Genomic DNA, 20,899 nt, shown 5'->3' on the forward strand with positions numbered 1-20,899 from the left:
TCATTAATGCAAGCAAACACAGAATAAATTCAGCACCTCTTAAACTTGACTGATTGCCTGCTTAACTTCAACTGCACAGAAAATGTATTTTAAAATAACTATGCAATCACTGTATCCACAACATACTAATAACTTCTATAATTTATGTATTCCAAAGCATTCTGGAGGCTTATGAACCTTGCTGTCTTGACTTATTTAAGATAACCTGCTTGGACAGTCATCAAGAAGCCATTTTCTCACTGCACAAAACAGAAATTTTCACTAATGGAGAAAATACTATAAAATACCTCACGAGGCTTTCCTTATGTGCTAGACCATAATAAAGTCTGTTGGTCTCTATTGGTCTCTGTTTCCACAGCAGAGTCTTGGACCTCTTGTCTAAAAGAAATTAATTTTGTGTACTTCAAGACTGCTCTGCAATGTGAATTAAAGTAACAGAAATGGGAAGTAATAAGGAAGATTGACTTGAAAAATGTGGTTCAGAACCAATGAAAATACACCACACTAAATACACCAAACTATATTTCATTGTTTCTCAGTAAAAGAATAATCATGAGCAGTTTTTTTTTGGTTGGTTGGATTTTTTCTCATCTATATGCAGTGTACATTTATCTTTCTTCCCCTTATTGCATTTTTTCAAGTCCAGTATGAACATCCACACTGTATTGCAAGTGTCAAGTCTAATTGAGTTGGAATTATGATAAGGAATTATTACCAGAATAATAACTTGTATCCCTGAAGATAAGTATCCTAAATATGCATGTGTAAGACCTTGATTCTGTTGCTGAATTGTGTCAGGATTCAGGGTATCTCAGAAACAAAGCTGCAAAGTCAGATTGATCTGTGTTGCAAGAAAGTGAGAAAAGTGTTCACCTTTGGAAACATGAAACACATAACAATGGTGATACAGTATTACATCTGAAATACTTGCATTTGGCACGCTAGTAAATTTGCTATTAATTCCTGAACAACAGGGACACTATCAGTAGCTCATAAGCTCATTTCAATAGGTCTGAGAAACCCAATGTAAGAAGGATATGGAGCTGCTGGAATAAGTCCAGAGGAAACCATGAACATGGTCAGCTGGAACAGCTCTCCAATGAGGAGAGGATGAGAGTTGGAGTTGTTCAGCACAGAGAAGAGAAAGCTCCAGGGAGACATTAGAGCTTCCAGAACTGAAAGGGGCCCTACAAGAAAGCTGTAGAGGGACTTTTGACAAGTATGTAGTGACCGGTAATGGCTTTAAATTGAAAGAGAACAGTTTAGATAGGATATTAGGAAGAAATTCTTTACTGTCAGCGTGGTGAGGCACTGGAACAGGTTGTCTAGAGAAGTTGTGGATGCCCCATCCCTGGAAGTGTTCAAGGCCAGGCTGGATGGAGCTCTGAGTGACCTGCTCTAGTGAAAGCGGTCTCTATCCATGGCAGCAGGGTTGGAATGAGATGATCTTTAATGTCTGTTCCAATCCAAACCATTCCATGGCAATACTTCCAGATTCTATAAAGTTCAGAAATTATGCATAGAAAACACACTGGCATACAATAAAAAAATACTTATTTCACATTTTTCACGGGAAGAAATAAATAATTAGATCCTGAATGCATTTGCTTGCTTTGTTTATTTCAGAAAGACACAAACTTTCTAATTCAGAAAAAAAGCTTTACTGAAAGGATCAAAGATTAATTTCACATAGTAGCTTTGTGAGATCTGATTTCTAGGAAAATTTTTGCTGAATTTAGAACTAGTTATTTCTGCAAATCAAATGTGTATTTATATGAGTCACTATGTGGTGGTACTTATTCCGAGTCTTCTGGAAAACAACAGCAGAGTAGAGATGTCATTGCAATGGCACACTCCTTTATTAGTCCTGCTTCTTCTGCCTATTTTTAAAACATCAACTTTGAGTCTCACCACTCCAGCTACACTCTAAACTATTCTGTAAAATTTTAGTCTCTCCTCATAAGAATTTTACTAAATCCCTTAGGGATTTTTCTTGAAGTGTTTTTCTTGTTTTAAAGAAAATTTTCTAAAAAGTTCTAAGCATGTATGCAACACTTAACATATGTTTAAAATGATTGTATTTTTATCACTAAGTATGTCTTGGAAAACCTCTGGAAGGGAAGAGCTTGAGAATTGGAATCATTAGTAACCCAAGCATGTATTAGGAAACACTTAGTGTGACTGAAATTACTTGAATTCTTCACATAATAAGTAATGAAAAAATGTATGCTATTAAAAATAGACATAAAGAATAGCACATTGCAAACCCAAGGTAATTTCATTTGTGGAAATCTAGGAGGGATTACTAGCCCACAATCAAGAAGAGAAGAAAATCATGGAGGGAGATTATGTATGGCAGAAGAAAAACAGATCAGGAAAGGATTGAAAGGATTGAACTGGGAAACTGAAAATTATAACAATCTCCAGAATTCGGGATAGATTAATGAAATATAAACGGTACGTAAGATTTAAGGACAAACATAGAAACATTAGGATTGAAAAATAATTAAAATACCAATAAGCCTGGTTATTAAACTATCACTACTAAAAGAGTAAATATACTTACGTATACATATTAAAAATGGAATAGAAAACAACATCACCACTCAGCATATCAGATGTGAACAAAACCAACTCAATTTACATCATGGATTATGTTTTTAGAGAGAGAAGAATAAAATATATTTTTCATTATCCTACTTGTAAGAAACATTAATACGCAGATTGTGTGCTGAAATTGGCTGAAGTTCATGATGATTTTACAAGGCTGAAGTAGATGTTAAGAGCAAGTTTTGCTCCAATCAGTTTAATAAATCTAAGTGATTTAGTAATGAGGGAGCAGGACCTAGGGGTTAACTCATAGAACAGTTATGAGTTAAATGTTCTATTGCTGGTTTGCTACTATTACTTGTCTTTTACAGTCACAAGCAACTCATTTATCAACATGGAATATCCCCAACATAAAACAAGGCTGTACTTGCTTTTACTAGACACATTGAAACTTCACACTGGATATCATGCCCACTTGAACTACTTCCACCATTATTTTAAAGCTTTACATAAAGAGACTCAGGTCTAATTTGTATGTACTGTTCATAAAGAAGTTCTGAAATTTTATTTAGCATAGGAAAGGGCCATGAAGGATTTGGCAACAATCCTTGCTTGGTGGAAGCCTGATTTCACCACGTTCCTCTGTAAAAGCCAAATAATTTAAAACTCCTTGCATTATGTAAATGACAATCTAGCAACCTCTAGAAAACACTCTCAGCTAAGCAACGAAGCTGGGGAAGGATCTGGAGCACAGGTCTGATGAGGAGTGGCTGAGGGAGCCTGGGGTGTTTAGCCCACAGAAAAAGGAGGCTCAGGGGAAACGTTACAGTGGTTTACAAGTTAAATTTCTGAAACAGAACGTCAGTATGGAAGATTGAGGAGAAAACAGAAATAAGACATAACAATTTATCTGCTTGTTCTCTGCTACTTCCTTTTTTCTTTTCCAAAGCATTAGGAATCACAGGATGGCTAAGGTTGGAAGGAACCCCACTGGAGCACATCTGATCTGTGCTCAAACTCTACAGCACATTACTCAGGGTTGTGTCCAAACAGCTTTTGAATAGGTTAAATATCCCATGAAGAAAGGGCAATGCTTAATACCTAAGGTAATGCTTTATGGTAAGAACCTGATGGTTGTAAAGCTTTTCAGTTTTCCTTTGGCCACAATTACCTAACTGGAGAATCTCTAACATTAGCATTCAAGAAAAAGCAATCAGCTGCTGATCAAGCCTTTCACAGCTGGAGTTGAACAGTAAAGGGGTCTGGTTTAGTGCACTTGCACAGCACAGGGAAAGAAGTTGGATCCTCAGCAAGAGCCTCAGATGACAGAAAACATAATCAGACAGCAAGACCCTTCTTACAGTACCTCAAAGTGCCCTCCAGATATTCAACATGCACTGAATGTGAAACTCAGCTTTAATTCACTAACAGAAAATTAAATACATCAAAGAAAATGCTGATGAGTGACGTTCTGGTATTGGCTGTCCCAGAGAGGCATGTCAGCAAAGAGAATTAAGTAATTTGTGGCATGGTCCCCTGCTGAACCAGGTCAATATGCAGAAGACAACCTTGTAAAGGGAACTATCTGGTCTGTTAAGACTGATGTGTCAGACAGGACAATGCTTGAATTTAAATCTAATTTCAAGAGAAATAAGAAATTTCTTGGGAGGGCACACTGTAGTCTAGTGGTTACACTGTGTTAAACACTCATTCTGTGACAGGATAAGTTGCTGCATTTGAAGTATCTAAATCAAAATATTGGGCAGTTTCCTTGCTACAATGAGAATACCATGACTGAAAGGAATACTACTAGCGTTTTTAATAAAAAAAACAACAAAAAAAAGGTTTTCTAATTTCTTTATGTCATAAAATTAAATGTACAGGAGTAAGTGAACAATCACATCTACAACTGTAAAAGTTTTCAAAGCCCAGAGAGAGCAGTTTAATGCAGGAGATAACAGCCCTGGAAGAACTCTGGTAATTGAAGGAGAGTATCGTTCACAACTTTGAATCAGAAAAGAATATAACCATGTTAAAAGCAGTAAGTAACAAAGTTAAAGTAGTCTTACACCCGTAAATCCAGCAAAATGTCTTGCTGAGTTATTTCAGCCAAATCATCACCCTAAGTTCTCAAATGGGCAGTGGTTGAAGTGTACAAATGGTCAAGGTAGTTCATGTTAGGAAAAACAGAGCAGTTGAGGGCTGCTGCAATGACAGTTCAGCAAGCTGAAAGAACTGCACCCTGTGGTTTGCAATTGACTGTTTCAAAACCATGTGCAGTATCTTCAAAGAACTGACAAAATATCAAGTTTTTCAAATAGCAGCGTTTAGAAAACAGTGTCTGAAAGATGTACTTGAGTGTTTCTCACAGGGAAAAGCTGAAAACCTATCAAAAGTAAATATTCATCTCACTTTCTGATTACTCAAATTGGTACTCTGTAAAAATTTTCTCCTAGTGTCCTGTTTATCAACAAATGCAACTTGTAAAGCGTATAAATTGCACAAAATAAAGTTAGAAAACATAGAGCTGTGCTCATACAAGAGACACGAATGAAAGTCAAAAGCACTACACAGCTGTTCTTGTTTGTCATTTGGATATAACAAACCAGACCTGACAAATTATGATTTATTACTGGTGGTTTTTAAGTCTAAATTTCTATTCCTCCATGTCAATTACAAAGATAAATGTTCTTTTAAAAAAATCCTGACTATAAAGGTAAATACACAAGGCCATGAAACACAAATTGAATGCTTCCATCTCCAATTTGCACATGCCACAGTAACTCAAAACCTGCATGCTGGGTCTGACCCTCTTAACACACTGAGCACTGCCTTGCAGGTGCTCAAGCACAGAGCCTCAAACATTTTCACACATTTTCCTTCTATTAAGATTCTTTGCTACAGAAGACTTCAGGAAGAACTAAGTGCTCAAATGCTTTGGGCAACCTGGGTTGCAGGCTGAGATGTAGAGATCATACCTAAACTGATGGGGAAAAGAGAAGGCTCAGGCCTTAAGAGTTTCAAATTTATCATATTTTCTTTCAAGAGCTGGTAAGGGACAGAGTGGTCATCTGTCATGTCACTTAAATATATCTACAAACTTTAAAAAGCATTGAAATGAATAATTAAGAAGATCATAAATTTTGCACTACCCACAAAATGAATGTACTTTATGTTTTTCAAATATAAAAGAAATGCATATTTCATTATAAAACAACATGAATTGTTGGTGGCAGTAAGAGCTGGGTTTATGCATTATTCACTCCTGAAAATATTCATTAATTCAAAGATTGTCTGATGGTGTTCATGCCCTTCTGCAACACACAGCCCAAGGGGGAGTGAAGGTACTTCAAACCCAAAACTTGCGTGTCACATGGTTTTGCTGGGAGTGGAACTCTGGGAAATACCTGCACCCCCATCCAGTCACTGCCAGTGACACACTGACCTGCAGCCTACAGAGGGGTCAACTCAATATGGCAAAGCCATGACTGCAGGCAGTGTTTCTCCAAGCTTATCAGTCCAGCTCAGATATAAAAAATCGCTGCAGAAGCATTTGGCACCACCAGAGCATTCCCAGGTTCAATCCCCAGGCAGGGTCACTTCCAAAAAACTGCAGTGCACGGGTGCATTGGCCCACAAGCTTTTATTATCCACTTTTTGTCAGTGCCTAAATGGGAGAAGAGTGTGGCTGCAGATTTAAGTGTGAACAAGTGAAATGACAGAACTGGAAGACAACAACTGCTCTGGTGTAAGGGGACTAATCTGTGTGACCAAAGGATGTAGGCATGTATCTCCTACCAAGGGCAGTGCAAGGCAGACTGCAAGTAAATTGGACAGACATACTGCATCTCTTAAAGAGAGAACAGCTGTTACATGAATTTTTTCCATGGTTTTCTATTTCTGATGTCTCAGAAGCCTGGCTTTATCTGACTTCAGATCCTCTCAAGAGGGAAAGAAGATACCAGTAGGAATCTATAGTTCAGCACTAAATAAGGCATTTTCATCAAATTACTAGACATATGGACTGTTTATCTGGCAACAGTAAGTGGCTGTTTTCACAACAGAAAGAAGGCACAGCATATCACAAATATCTGTGTTGTGACCTCTGCAGTTCACTTCATATACAGAAAAATCTGTAAAAATTAGCAAGGCTGCAAAATTTGCTGATGATATGAAAATGGTCAGAGCCAATTAAAAACCAAACTTGACCAAAATGAGTTGCAGAAGCTCAGAGAAATAAATTATGTCACAATAAAATGGCAACTAAAGTTGCATGCCAATAAACACAAAATAATAACTATGAGAAAAATATATGGTTCTGAATAAGTTATTATCACCCAGAAAAATGACCTTGGTGTTTATATAGGTTGTTCCCTGTCAGCAGCAGTCCAGCACTCAAAAATTGCCAAGAAGTCAAACAAAATAGTAGAAATTAATAAGAAAGGACCACAGAAACAGGAACTGCAAGTGATAACCTGTTTCACTAACTTCATAAAATATTCTGAATGCAGTTTCCAGTGATGGTGTTTGGAAGTTCATGTTATCTATCAAGAACATTTCAACAAATCATGCAGCAACATTCAGCTAAGGGTCACATTTAACCAGCCTTGGCCAATTTCCAGCCAATACCACTATCTGCTACACATTCCTTTGAACCAGGAAATAAATAACAAACCAGAAATCATTTCTATTATTTTGCCCAAAAGTACTGTAATCAGTTAGGAGAATGTAAAACTTACCATGGTTTTAGCACCTATTTCAATTTTCTCTTCCCAGAGGGCAAGTATATGCAATTGCAGTAGATGAGGGAGAAATCTAGGTAAATTAAAAAAATCTGGGACAGTTCCATCAGCCATGGTTTAATCTCCATATGGGAACAAGCATTAACAGAACACCTCAATCACCAGCAAAGTTTGTGGCTCAGGAGGAATCAGAAAAGAGCAGATGAGATACTAAATCATTTTCCAACAAGTGCTGGTTTGGTGCATAAGCCTTGCCTAGAAACATACACAACTCCAAGGTGAAGCTAAGTAAGTGTATTAATTTTACAATGTTTGGAAAAGCATTAGAAATAGAACCAGGTTCTTGATGTTAATTGCAGCACATCTGGCACCTTACTGCTCTAATTTGCTCAGATAATTGTACAACATATTTAAAGGATTACAGGTTCTGAAATTTGGTATAACATTAGTTTTTTAGAAATATACATCATGCATATTTACTGAGAAACGCCTTAAAAAGAGTAAGCCATGATTTATCATTTATATATGATCTCTGTAATACTAACTAGTCATTAAGCATGGTAATATTTTTTTCTGAATTAAAGTCTGTTAAACTTTGGAATTTAAGAACATTGATAAAATGGCTGTTATTTTTAATCACTGTTACGGTATTTCAGCAAGTCAACAGAGATAAGCTACATTTTCTAGTAATTTGTTACTTTTTCACTTGTTCTGTTGAGACCATATTAATTTTCAAAACAGACTGCTTACCAACTGGCTCTATAAAAGTCACTGCCAATGTAATGTCAGTTAATACATAAATGGATTTGTTACAATGATTTTAACTTCTCTATTAAAAACAGTTACATCAGAATTCTTTTCCAATCACTATGATAAAAAAGCAGCAAACACATTATTTGCAAAACTCTAAACATAACTTGAAAAACATATTAACATACTGTGACATTCTAAAACTTTATTCAAGCAACCCAATATCATAAATGTAGGTAGTACAACAATGGTACCAGGGCTGAATATTATGGTTGGAAGTTCACTGAGATTTGCATCAGAGTTTTCATAACTGCAAGTCATGAGCATGAGAGATAACTAACACTTGATGTTGTGAAAGAAGTGCAGACTGATAAAAATTCAAGGAACTTGAGAGTGAAAGTGAAATATGAGAATTCTTTACTTTTGTAATGAAAATAACAAAAACTCCATAAATACAAGTACTTCAGAGATCACAAAGCACACATATTTCTTGCCCTTTGCAGTTTTAGGCTATGAGATAAGATAATCTTGGTCTTCCTATAAGTGCACAATCCCTCAAAGCTTCATCTTACAGTAATAATTAACAAAACAACATTTCAGGATAAGACATAAACCCATAAAAGAATAAAACTGTTTTCCCTGTCAAGAAGGCGAGGCGACCCTGTGAAATGGTAGATATTTAAATAGTCAACTGGTACATTACAATTTAACCTCACTTTGTGATCCCTCCAAAATGAAAACACACCTATAGGACTGACCAAGATTTTATTGGCAGCACCTGAATCAGCTACTTCATCACAATAAGTAAAATGGACAAAAAGATAAATTAATTTGCACTAGAGTTTTGTCAGCATAAAGCTTTGCTAGTTCAGAAAATAACTTTTATCACTCTTCTAATATTTTAGGCAACTACCAACCTAAAGATTCTACATCTTCATGTCCCCTGGAATAACAATTTTTACATCAGTAATATCTAATCTGTGCAAATTATGCAAGTTAGATAGAATAGGAAAAGGATCAAAATCAAACTGTGTCCTAACTGTAAAACTGAAATACTTCAGCATCATTCTCTTTCTCCATTTCACTACAGAGGTGTAAAAAAAGCCCAGTGCTTTGAAGCCCCTTTACATTTTGTGCAACTAAGAAGAGTAACAAAATAGTTAACTATGTAAACATAGAAAATTAAAATTTTCAAAATACAGAAACAGAATTTACAAATGTTATCCAAACGAAAACCTGAATTTGGGCAATCCAGTGCACCTATTTTCTTTTCTGCTTACACCGACTTAAAAACCAGATGTGTGAAGTCTGTCTCCTCATAATTTTTACAAACTTAAACAAAACGAGATTCTAGAATCCTAGCATTGACCAACTACATTTTGTAAAAGTCCCAGTCTTTTCTTCTTCCACATCCATGTCTTACCAAATACAGTGTCAGTGTCACTTGCATTAACAACCCTTTGCATTGCCATTCCATCCGTGTTCTATCCAAAAGCACCATCACAATAAGCTTTTCACAACTTTTTCTGCAGTACAGATCATACAATGTAGTCCCCAATAAATCTTTTAAATATCATTTCTTCAAGATGCATTTCCATCAACTACCTCTGAGAATTCTGAGAATGTCACTAAGTTATGAATTTTGCTTAAGGTTATAAAAAGGTGGCAGCAGTGATGGCCTCAGGGCACACACGCTTTGCAGTTCTCTGTCAGAACAGCATCTGCTCTCCAAGGCCAGGTGCAATAAACAACCATTTGCTGACCAGTTATTCCAAGGGAGCAACCTTGGATGAGGGCTTGCTACATAACACAAAACGACTTCACTTTTAACTCTAAATGTACCTGGTTTCCCAGGCTGCCTGGGAAACAGACAAAGGATTAGAAAAGGAGGGGTTACATAATGGCTCGTTGGTGAGAAAATTGCAAGTAGACAATATTTTGTTTCCTAAGGAGAAGGGTAAAAATTTTGTGCAGGAGAGGAATAACGAACTTCTAGAGGCTCTGACATTATCTTCAAACAATACTTCACTGAAGAAAATAAACCCATAAGAAATACACAGACATTTATTATTATGCTCTCTGTATGCTTCCTTTTCTAGCTAAAGTGGAAGAGTGTTTGTTTTCTTGGACCCATTAGCAAAACCTAGTGGGTGTTTATTTGTTCATTTTTCCTCTAAATAACACAAATATCTGATAAGACAAACTGCAAAATGAAACTGTTCAGCAGGGGCTCAAGGAGAGTCTGCACTAACAATGAATTTTCAGGATTCATGCACATCAAGGAACTTAGTTGCAAAATAAAATCCACTGCCAGGGAATAAACAGGGTCTGGCTCCAAGAAAACTATCAGAGAAGCAAGAAAGAGACAGCACTGTAACCAACCGAGACCCAGCACAGGTATGAGTACAAGGATGATGGTGAACTTCAAACCCAGCAACCTGCACATGTAGCAATGGAACCAAGTGGTGTTTGTGCCATACTTTCATTGCTTGCCCAGCCTTTTTGTCTGCATGTCCTCCAAAGACTGTTCTAGATAAGACCCAACTGCACTAACCTAATTTTTCTATGAAATCTCTGAAGAAATCTCTCCACAATTATTAGAACTGCTGCAAGTTGAAAGTAAACATCTCAACTGATCTCACTGAGTTGGGTGAGCTGTTCTGGAGAACTTATCTGTGTACTGATTCTATATCCCAGGAACAGGATATTACAGGTGTATTTTGGTTCTGCTCCACAGACCCCCATACCCCACCTCCCAACTCTCACCCCTAAACAGAGACAAAAGATTAGATTACAGCCCACATGAAAAAGTTTAGGTACTTGACTGCACAGCAGATGCAAACCAAATGACCAAATGGCATTTTACACACTGCACTATTTCGAATTTATATTGTTTTAGTAGTAGCTTTGGAACAAGAAAGACCTGCTGAGGTCAGCTGCAGCCAACATTTTACTGGCTTACCTACAGTCTTTGTATTGGTTCTTGTTTATTTACCTGTTGCAGATAAATCTTAAGTTGTTGCATAGCAGATTTCACTTAAAATGTTACTTAGTAGAGTGGCTTTTATTTATTATTTATTTATACTTTTAATTAACTCACGGTCAAGAAACCAAAGGTAATTTTCTAGCAACAACTGCAGTGTAACTGAAGTTTTTGTTGGGACAGCCTCAACGGTTACTAGGCCTGATTCTTGTTGCGACACATCTCATCTACAAAGAGAGGGGAGTTCTTTGTGCTACAGCTTCTTTCACACTTTACACTGGGAATATTTTCTCTGGTACCTGCAAATATTTCCATTGCCAACTCCAAACATTTACAAACTGTGACAGACACTTACAAAGTGCTCAAACAAATATTTACAAAAACACTCTGAGCTTATTCGTTATTTTAGGTGCAGAAAATTTCCATTACAATGCTGTACCAAAGAGGAAGATAAACGCTCCATGACATGAAACAACTCTTTTTTTTTTTTTTTTTTTTTTTTTTTTTTTTTTTTTTTTTTAAAGAGAGAGTTGAAGCCTACATTTTTGTGCAAAAATTTAATATTTGAAATCATCACATATGGACTTTATGTTACACTGAGGTAACTGCTTTTCATGCATGGAGCTGAAAGAGGAGCTATGTTAGGCAATGTTATTTTCTGTCTTTAAGTGCAGAATTGGATGCATGGGCATGGATCATGGCAATTACCCTGAACAACAATCTGACTGACATTTTGGTGGTAGTATGATGGAAATAACAGAACTGGACTAACCACAAGAAAATGTGACATCAGAAATTAAAAAATGCAAACTATTAACATTGATGCTGCTTGGAAATTTGGTAAGAACTTCCCGTAACTTATATCAGTCACTCACTCAAAAATCTCAATGAATTTATCCTCTAACAGTAATACTGATTAAATACTTCTTGAGTTCTTTACTGTGTATGGTATTTTAAAAGTTTCAGGAATATCTTAATTGTAAACATTTTACTTTTTACAACTTCTAAATCCTTAAATATCTCTCTATTAGCCTTCTATATTTTTATCTTAAAAAAACCACAAGCTGCCAGTGTGTAAGATTAAATAACCATTTTGGCTGAGAAAAATAGCATTCAGCCAATCAGATAAAAATACAGGTGCAGGCAAATAGTTACTACAGTTACTTAAGCCCTCTGTTTTGAAACAGTGATTCCCCTAGAGATGGTTTTGTATTACACAGAACTATTGAAAATCCCTAATCCCCTCAAACCTTCTCAGTTTTCTTTATCAGCTTTTCTGTGATTGTGCTATAGTCTGAAGGCTGGTAGTCTCATCCTTGCCTTAATGACATGGAAAGCTAAAAAGATGCCCCCAGACCTTCCTTCTCAAAATGGTTGTTTTATCTGCTGAAGTAAAATATAAATATTCCCTAAACTATCAGAAGTTATTTGGAATGATGTCTCCACTTTTACATTTGGCATGTAGTCCACTTACTCGTTCTATATCCCAACAATAAGGCTAGTTAGAATTAACAAGTATTGGTTATGATCCAGCCTGTTAATAGCAAGATTGATCCATGGGGTGTTTTATAGCTCGTTAAAAGTTTATTAGCTATTGCAGATCATCAATAAAACCTGTTTAATTGGCTAATTGCTACAGCTGCTGCAGTGAGCAATGCTTGCAATTCTTCCCATGTTTAGAGCAGTGTGTTCTCCTGGACTCTGATTATCTGATATTCCTTTTGCAGGAGATCTTATTGCAGTTTTGCACCCAGTGATAACACACCAGTTTTTACATCTTAACAGTTCCTATGAGGAGCGTTAGATTAAGTTACAGCTGCAGTTAGAAGAACTTTTTTTTTTTTTTATGTGGAAAATAAATGAATTTAAAGCCTTTCAAGTGTCTTGGTTTGATAAGTAGTAATCCCAGAAAGTCAGTGCTCTGATGGGCTGACTAAGGATTCCTATTTAGTTCAAGCCATTTCACCATCTCACATGGCTCAGCAAGTATTTGCACTGAAAAACATTCAGCAACCAAACATTTGGCCAGCTGGAATTAGAAAAATTATGCTATTTCATAATTATTATTAGATACAGTGTAACTTTATAGGAATTCTATTTCAAGAGATAAAATGATCATATTTAATGTGCAGAAACTTTTCATTTTCTCCATAAACCACTTATTCTAATTGCTTGTAATATGACAATTGTGTTTAAATACATCATGAGTGCTCCCTAAAACAACTCTTAGCTGTTGCCTGTGAACAGCTGACTGCTGTGCTGTTCTACAGCTGCCCATATGACATTACCAGCTCTTCCAATGTTCTCAGAGCAACCAGAAAGTCAGTGTGACATAACCAATATCATCTGAATTTTGCTTGTTAGAACCTGTTGAATGCTGCATATATTTCAGGTGTATTTTCAGACGTACACTAACCAAGGACAGTCATTTATCAAGATGCATTTGGGGCAGCTGTGCTCAGGTTTTCACCAGTGAAGAGCACTGAAGGGCAAGTGTTCTTCTGAAACGGGGCTATACTTTTAGAAATTCCTAAGAAGCAAATGCATACAGTGTTCATTCATTCATTCATTCATAAATTCCTTCTGTAGATATTCAAATACTCAATGCCTGAATAGATAGAAGCCCTCAAACACTGCTCTAAAATATTTCTAGACGACCCCTCTGTAAAGTTCTGAGTGGAGAGCAGTAGTATAATAGCTGAGAACAGCTTGTTATGCATGGGAATTTCTTTCCTTACAACTGTGCAAGCTCAGTAAAGGGAGAGAGGGTGTTCTTAGCAACAAGTCCCTCTGGACCTTCCAATTACCCTGCTGTTTCACAGTAATGCAAAGATAGGAAAACATACAAACACACACAGAAGAGGGATCTAATTCCAGTTATTGCTATAGTCATTCTAGGTTAATTTTAAAACTGCATGTCCCTTTTATCATGGAATTTTTAAGGTTCAGAAAGGCCTTAAGATCATCAAGCCCAACTGTTAACCTAAAGCTGCCATCTTCAGCCCTAAACCATGTCCTCAAGAGCCACATGCCAGATGTCTTCTGAACACTCACGGGGATGGCGATTCTACCCCTTCTCTGGGTAACTTGTTCCAATGCCTGACCACCCTTTCAGTGAAGAAATTTTTCATGATAAACCTCCCCCGGGGCAACTTGAAGCCATTTCCTCTCATTCTGTCACTTGTTACCTGGGAGAAGAGACTGACCCCACCTCACTACAGCTTTAGTCAGCACAGCTATGCATTCCTGACATTCAAAATCTAAAACCAGTGTTAAACACAGCATATTCCATCTCACTGTGTCTTCCAGTACCAACTCAATGTTAATACAACACAAAAATATTTGGCTCTGAAATCCACTAACACACAATGTATTATCTTTGCTTGTTGAACAACAACAGTGCTACTGTGAATCCTTCTCTTGTGGCCTCTCTGCCTTGGATTTTGTGAGATATGAGCACAATGGTTATGTAGCAGAAAGTATCATCCTAGCACATTGTTAAATCTGCTCACTAATTATACATTAAGTGTTGATCAATGCTGAAAGGGAATTAATTCATTACAAATACATGACATGTATCTTAAGCTACTATTAAGGCTACAGTCTTCTGAATAATGAATGAAGTTACAATGAGTTTTAACCACAGTTCAATAGGATAATCACATTTCAGAATAACAGTTTGTACTACAAAAGCTTGAGTACCTTCAAAGCCAGTATGAGCTCATCAAGTCACAAAAAAATAGGTCAACTGCAATTCATACTGCTGCTTTAGAGTTTTACACGTATTATTTTAGATCATCTTTACCAATAAACTTAGATATTCAATTTTTATCATGTTTCAATATTTCTTGCCCTTCAAAAAGGCATCTGTTAAACCGACTTACATAGAAAAGAAAGGGAAGAGGAAGAAAAGATGTAGATATCTGATTAGAAACCGCCATTGTAAGTTGTAGATAAAAACCCATTCATTTTTCAGTGCTGAGCTGCTGCTTCTACTCCAGACCCTCTTATACACTCAGTTGCTTTCTGATAATTTCCTACAATTCCACCAGTTCAGTCTATAAATTCACAATGATCCACACAGAGGCAATATATGAGAACCTGGGAAGAGAATATTGTCTACAAGTTCTCCTCTCAGATTTGAGAAAATTCACTTTCCTGCATTTCAGTTCCATGTTTGGGATAAGTAGGAACTCTGGAAACTCCAAGCAGCTGTGATGGTGGCTAGATGGAATTCATCCTGTGCATGGTACCAATGTCATGGGGCACCTTCTGGGATTTTTGGGATGCCAAATAGCATCTCTGTTCTATCCAACCAAAATAACTGAAAAAAGCATGTTGTATAAAAAAATTTAAACTAGTCTAGGAAATAAATACTAAGATAATAAATATTGTTTCCTTTCTCTTTATTCCTTGTTCCCAAACCTCATAGTCTTCTTGATATTCACAGACATGCAAAAGCTCTAAAAAAAAATCTGAGCGTTAGCTCCTGATTATAGCACATCAGTACTGAGATGCAAATAATAAATAATGCAAAAGCTCTAAGAAAAAAATTTGAGTGTTAGCTCCTGATTATGGCACATCAGTAGTGGGGTGCAAAGAATAAATAAATTGATTATATGATGGACAACATAATTTTCTTAAAGTCAAATAAAAGGTCAGAGAATATCTACAGATACATGACAAGACTGAATTAAAAAAATATCTAATGCTTTGTGGGGAAATCTAAGGAACAAAAATTGAGAAACAAGGATGTAATTTCTATTGAAAGATTCTCTTTTCAGAGTTGAGAGGACATACCTGCTATGCATCAAAGACTGGAGATAAACTCAGTTCAGAGCACACAACTGCTCACTGTGTGGGTTACACTGCAGTCTGCCACCTGTCCTCTTAGGGCAAAAACTCCTAGAGCTTTGTGATTTCCAAAATCTTTTACCAGGGAACAGGAATCTAAAAACAAGGATCTGACAACATCTTGAGATGGAACAAGCAACCTTGTGGGAGATGTCAGCAACTATTGTTTTGTCAAAGTTCAACTTTTAAATCAAATTTATTAAGAGCAAGTGGTGCCAAATAGGGAAGGACACAGATAAAATTTTCTCCTGAAGTAGCAATCAGCAAGTCCTTAGAAAAATGACACCAAACCTCGTCTAATACCATCTGTTAATAAAAGATGTGAGCATTGGGTTTAAGCTGGCAGTGTTTAGTATGGCCTCATCTGTACCTTGGTAAACCCCACAGGCTGGTTAAGGATACAGACTATCTGCAGAGCCCTGAGTAAGTCCAACTGGGCTGATTAAAAATCCCAAGTGGAGGAAAACAACCTTTTGTGCTACTGTAGGTTTTAGAAGGCTACTGCTGTTTTCCTTTAATGCAAAGACCTAAAAGCCCTGATTGGAAATGTGAGCAAAACTACATGGCAGTCTGGAGCAAAGATGCAATGAAATACATCAAGAGTTTTGTTTTGATTGACTGATAGTTCTCATCCCAAGCAATACATGTTTCACACACAAGATGGCTGTTCATACAGTCTTTTACCAGGAACTTGACCCTTATATGGCAAATACACTTCAGCTCTTCCTGGTGACTACCAGAAACTGGAAATAGTATCTCTCTCATATTTAACTAATATTGCACTGTTGGCTGCTACAACAGCTAACGGTGCGTTTAGTATGACTAGAGAAGGGTTTTAGAATAGACTATTCAGTATAACTAGAATAGGGTTTTAGCTATTAACTCCTAATGCAAGGAGCTACCTGCTAGTAACAACTTTTATCTAGGGAAAGTTAATAAATCAAGCATTTCCCACTCTGGGATTGTCAATGTTCTTCTTCTAAAATGTTTATCATGCTACTGAAGATAATCATTAAACTCACTGGCACCTTTACAACTTTACAACATCATAACAAACATAACCCACTAAACATAATTCATTCAGCCTCTTCTGAACAACCCTTTTGGCAATCACAGCAGGTATGATATTAACTGTTTGATTAGAAATAATACTACAGCATAGAAACGGAATGTAGATACAATGAATATTGATTTTATGATCATGTTACAGAAGATTTTCCATGTACCAGTCTAGTAGCATTTAGAACAAAATCCTAAAGTATGACATTTGAGTGCTAAGGATTGTCAAATTATACTTCAGGGTGAGAAGGATCACTGTCATTCTTGGTTATCAACATAAAACGTGTATGTGTTCCCAAAAAGTCAATTCAGACGTATAAACATCCAAATTACTTGGCGATTTATCATACAGTCTCAAGACAGAATCAGCACAAATCATTAAATCATCTTGGTCTAAAACACAGATTAACTTGCATGATCTGTTCATAATGTCAACCAACCTCACAGGAATCAAGTTTCAATCAGTATTTATTGTAGCACTAAAACAGGTTTCTGTTAGAATGCAAAACTATACTTCCACTTGACTGAAACAATCAAGCTGGTATTTTTCATTTTATCAAAGAAGTATTACACCAGAAGAAATTAAGTTACACCAGTCATTATGTATGCCCCAAATATTTTTATTTACCATACCCTTAATTTTTGTATTACTGAAACTCCTTTCCACCTAAACAAGCCTTGGCGTCTTAGGCTGGTCCCACCAGCACTAAATGGTCACTATGCAACAGTGCTGCCATCAGCATTGTAACATCCTTCCATGTTAGAATGTCAAAACATTCTTCACATCTAAACAAACATTTCAGGGCACTGAAATGTTTTACAATTTTTGCACTGAGGGAGGAATGGGGAACCCAAATTCACGCCCAGATGTCAAGTTCATAGCTAGAGCATGAATTTCACAAATTAGAGTAATTTGAATTGGTTACAATTCCCTGTGCAAGCATATAATTAATAAAATGGGAATAAACCCTGCTGTACAATTTGTGCCAGCACTTGCTCTAATTTCCCAGACAGCCACAGCCTCATTACCTCCAGATTTGTGCATCTCATTATGATTCTGACACTCACACTTGTGCGATTAGTGATGAAATTACAGATTTATCCTGATTTAGTGTGGCCTTTATTGCTGTTAATTAGGCAATGAAATGTGAAAACTGTTACGGCATTTTAATTATTTGAATGCAATGAAATTTGTATATTAAAAAAACCCAACCACAAAACAACAACCCAAAACCTGGAGAATGGTATCTTTTCTTAGAAACAGCAGCTGGTTTTGATGAAAAGAGCTGACTGAGGATATTTGAAAATTTATTTTACTGCTAATTGAAGTGATGGCTCCTGTTTGTATCTGCCATGTGCAGTTTTATGTTTTGCAGAAAGATAAAATATGCTTTCTTATCAAAATATGGAGTAACAAAAACTTGAATGAAATATGGACAGATAAATCACTTAATCTCAGTAAAATTTTTGTATTTTTTTGGCCAAAATACTTCAAAAAAGCCCTAGAAGAACAGCCATCAACAGGCAGAACTTACGTGTAGAAACAAAACCTCAAAGGAAGCAGCACAAAAACTCTAAGGAAAAAAGCACTGAAATCTCACCCTTGTTTCTGGACCTAGGTTGAAGTAATTTTATAATTACTGATTTGTTTTAATAACAATTTATGCTGAAGGGTCAGAACAATCCCATTATCATCAGACGGGTGCCCTCCTGCAGTCAGCTGGAATGGAAGGTGCACAGGAATACTCTCTTGGTGTTGCCACAGCATGGGTTAAACACAGCACATATCTGTAATTAGTCATGTAATTAATGTGTCCCTCCTACTCTTTGATCTTTTCACTGTTGAAATTAATGTTTCATTGAGCATTATAGCTTTGTGTCACTAATAAACTAGTTATAACTAGTTTGTTAGTTTTTTGCTAACATAAGGAATTAATCAATTGTCATAGCACATTTTGAAGGAATTTGGTTCATGAGCAGAAGGTAGCTTTAGAGAGATGGAGAGCCAAACATCCTTGCATGCTGTACCATATCTGCTCCAGGACAGCTTGCAGAAGGAAGGCAGCCAGAGGTCTACTGATGTCACCAGAAGTCCTGCAGTGGCTGTGCACCTCCAGACTTGCCTTACTAAAGTGGCACATCAGGCAGGCAGGCCATGTGTGGGCACTTATAAGTGCACACAAACACTCAAGTCTGAATCCTGAGCTGCAGCACACTTTGTGTGTTTGTATTTCTGAAAAAACTTAGCTATATCAACCTGTCTTCACAAGCCCCCATGAGAATGCAGAGGCTGGCAAGCCTTCAGACAGCTGCTCATAACAAACATGTGGAATCTGTAAAAAACAACTGCTGTCCTTCACTTTTTACTATAGACTCAAATTTGCAGGATGTTATTCTCATTGTACCCATTTAAGTCTTTCTTCAACAGTATTATTACCTATGGAAGTGTTACTTTACTTGATTATAAGTAACTTTCTATACAAGATACTTTTATTTTGGTAATTCTGATTAAGCTACATTAAACCTGTTCACTCCTTTCATCATATATTGGATAGAAGTTCATTGGGGTGTTTTTTCAAGATCACGTACACAAAAAATTAGTATTACATTTCTTTGCAAAAATGAAATTGAACTGGTATCACAGTTTCTCAATAGGCATGAGATTTTAAATAGATTTTAAACAGACAAGCACCAGGAAATTTGAAAAGGAAAGCTCTCAAAGAAATGTCAAATTTAGTAGATTTTATGCATATATATCTCACACATATGCATTCATCAGTAGTTCATACATTAAAATATAATTGGCATTGTGGTGCACTGGGAACTTCTCTGAGCTCTCATTTACATTCTTAATTTATGTACATTATACTTTCTTTTTAAAATGAAATAGCTAAAAAAATATTCTCAAGTAAGAATATTTTCCAATGTTCTGTATACCTCCAGTGAAACCAAATTCAGAACATTATGGTGAAAACACTGAGAAGTAGTAGCATTATTGCTACTACAGACCCACTAATTATCATAATATAAAAATACATAATTTATCCACATATTTAGTACAGAAAGCATGGAAAAACCTGAGTGTTTCAGAGAGATTTCATCCATTGTTTCTCTCATGCCTTCTCCATCCTCTTTTAACACCATCATCAGTTCCCTGAAAATAATTTTAGGAATTGTACCAGAAAGAAAATATTATTGAATATCTGCCTGAGGAACTAAATATGGAAGAAATCCTAGAGTGATGGGCTTAATATATAGAAATTAACATTAATTTATTCAGCAATTTTTCACTCTAAAGCTAGCTTCCCCCAGAAGCAGTGTACAAAAATAAGTACCAGCATTTTTCAAATACTAGAAATGCAAATATTAGGCAATTTGCCAAAGGCGACACAAGTCAATAAGAGAATTACGAGCAGAGTCCAGTTCCTGGATGAATTCTGAAATTAAACTGCTCATCAGTAAAGTCCTTAAAGTCAGGGCAAACAACACATACCACTAACAGAAGCTCAGAAATTATGTTGCCAGAATGTATATAAATATGTGCACACGCTCAGTGTGATAATACTGCAGTCCCTTAAGCTTCTTGAAAAAGCAGAGATCAAAATCTGTAAAAAGAGAAGCATCATTATTTTATTTTCTATTTAAAGGCACTGTACAGTCACCTGTTATACTTCAGAGTGTTCTCAAGATCATCCCTTTTTGCATTATAGAATCCTATAATCTAAACCTCAGACAGCAGATGAACTTAGTGCATGTATTCTTAATAAATATCCTACAATCTTGAAATTATCTTACTTCCCAGACAACCTTTCTTTTTTTTTGACCATTTGTTTGAACACACAGAAATAACAAAAAATCTCCAGCCGAATACACACACTTCATGGAAAATTTTACAGCTGTCACAAAACAGTAGAAAGGATGGTACTGGCTCCACCAGGCCAGCTGAGTGCCCCAGCTCAGT

General features: G+C 36.4%; 1 protein-coding gene across 1 annotated transcript in view; it reads right to left on the minus strand.

Moving 5' to 3' along the window:
* CHID1 (chitinase domain containing 1) overlaps window positions 1-20,899 on the minus strand; it is a 96,496-nt gene that overhangs the window by 18,682 nt on the left and 56,915 nt on the right. The gene's annotated exons all lie outside the window — the stretch shown is intronic.

Source organism: Zosterops lateralis (assembly GCF_965231275.1).
Source record: "Zosterops lateralis genome assembly, chromosome: 6".
Lineage (NCBI taxonomy): Eukaryota > Metazoa > Chordata > Aves > Passeriformes > Zosteropidae > Zosterops > Zosterops lateralis.